A 2,206-nucleotide genomic window follows, 5' to 3' on the forward strand; every position below is an offset into this window, starting at 1 on the left:
TGTAACTCCATCTGAACATGCGGTCACAATATCTCCATTTTCCAAAAATTTAGCATCCCAAACACAACCAGGGTGCTCTAAGCTTTGCATACAGACTCCATCTGCAATAAGACACATTTATCTCAGTGATAATAACAATAACAGTGATGCACGGGACCCATGTTTAGCTATAAATGTAAAAAAGATAAAAGCCTATAACCAGTAATGCTACTTACAGAGTATTCTGGGAAAATGAAACATAAGTTACCATTGAGAGGGGAAAAAAGATATCAATGTGATGAAATATACCAAAGGATGTTAAGGAACAGGCTAGGCTTTCAGCTATGCTTGATAAATAATATCTAAGCAATTTTTCATGGTGAAAGGTGTATCTACCCAAAGGTGTTACAAATAAACAAGGATTGGTGATAGCAAATGACAAATTTATCAACTGAAGACAAGGGAAAAATAATTTAAAAAGGAAGTTATATTATTGTTTAACTTGTGTAAAAAATGTACTCAAAACCAAGAAAGCCAAAGAAGATTCACAGAAAAATTTGCTAATTATCAAAGAATAAGCAACTGATAGCACCCCAAACTCCAAAGTCAACAAAAAATTACTCTACATTATGAATCCCGTGAGTAACAGTTGCAGACCTTAGTCACTAATTCATGAACTTGGTTATTTTGAACAGAAATATAAATAGCAGAAAAACTATCACCTTTCCATATCTTTGCAAAACGGTCTTCACTACCGCTGACAATTAGTCCAGAAACATGAGAATCTACTGAATAGACAATGGAAGAATGACCAACCATCACCATTAGTACTTCACCACTTTGTGCCCATAGCATAATGGAACTAATGCAGAAAAAAGAAAAAAAAAATGTATTAAGAATTACTCCCATGTATTTAAGCAATAGAAACATGATCAATAACTAAAAGAGAGAGAAAGGAACAAGAAAATGAAACTAAAAGTAAAAGAAAAGGCTCCTTGTAGTCTTAATCTGTGGTAATGGAATAAGGAAAGAAGAGGTAAAATTTACTAACCCATCATTTGATGCAGAAAGAATCCCCAGCCCATGCATGACTGCCAAACCCCGAACAGTATCTACACAACCATCAAAAGCCTGAGTGCTAGTGCAAAGTGCAAACTAATATCTACCATTTTATAACAAGACATGCTCTTTCTGAGTAATGGCAGTTCATTAAACACAGCAAGCATTTATACCTAATTACCTATCAAGTAAGAGTAGAGCATGACAAACGTAGGGTAGAAGGGTACCGGTATGCCCGGTAAAGTGTGCAAACAAGTCTTGCCTCTCCAAAGTTTCAAGGTTGTGTCAGTCGAACCTGCAGTAAATTAAAGAAATTTGAATCATGCTCCTTCCCCCCCCCCAATTTTTTTGATAAAACTATTTTGACCAGATAATTATTGTTAACTTCCATAAAAAAGACTGGATTCCAGCAAGATTATATTGCACAGACAGACCAGAAGACAGCACTTTTACCAACAAAATAGGTGACATTGCGTCACTGAATAACTTAAATAACACTAATGACAGACAATAGAAGTACCCAAAACTAGCTCTCCTGAAGGAAGCTTTATTACAGCTTGGATGGCTGACTTGTGTGCCTCCCAGGATTCAACAGTTTGACCCTTCCTCCATCGTTTTAAAGTGCTGCGACACAGATGCACCATATAAACAGATGGTTAACTAAAACTATTTTGAACATCAAACAAAAACCAAACATAATTATTTCACACATGTAAAATACTTCCCATCCAACACTGTAAAAAAACTCACCGATCAACTGATGAGGAAAAAATATCCCCATCATCCAATACAACACCAGTAAATGGATAAATGCACCCACTCCACCATTCACGTATTTCATGACTCCACCGAGCACCATTTTCATTATATCTTAACCCACCATACCTAAATTACCACTATCCTTTGTTTCCTGGCACTAAATGGATAAGTGCATGTCTGATGCATCAAACACCCAGAAATTGTATTATTTTATGTAAAAGCATGTGAGAATTGGGGCTATAAAAACCCCAATCAATCCTTGTTTGGGGGGCACGCTGAAAGTCACCAACAAGGGGAAGAGATATACGTGAAGGAAGAAAAGAAGGAAGGGGGTTCTGGTTCTCACGCACGCAGGTTTCTTGGTTAAAATACCAAGCAAAAATTTAATGCTTCATATGGAATATTAATG

The 2,206-nt window shown here is 36.4% G+C and overlaps 1 long non-coding RNA gene across 1 annotated transcript; it reads right to left on the minus strand.

Moving 5' to 3' along the window:
* Window positions 1-1,278: 1,278 nt before the first annotated feature.
* On the minus strand, window positions 1,279-1,840 carry LOC120150981. The gene is made up of 3 exons (XR_005518573.1): window positions 1,789-1,840; window positions 1,559-1,662; window positions 1,279-1,333 (listed from the first exon to the last, which is right to left on the minus strand). It is a non-coding gene; the product is annotated as an uncharacterized LOC120150981 (long non-coding RNA).
* Between the last annotated feature and the right edge of the window lie 366 nt (window positions 1,841-2,206).

Source organism: Hibiscus syriacus, unplaced genomic scaffold (assembly GCF_006381635.1).
Source record: "Hibiscus syriacus cultivar Baekdansim isolate YM2019G1 unplaced genomic scaffold, ASM638163v2 tig00111027_pilon, whole genome shotgun sequence".
In the NCBI taxonomy this organism is placed as follows: domain Eukaryota; kingdom Viridiplantae; phylum Streptophyta; class Magnoliopsida; order Malvales; family Malvaceae; genus Hibiscus; species Hibiscus syriacus.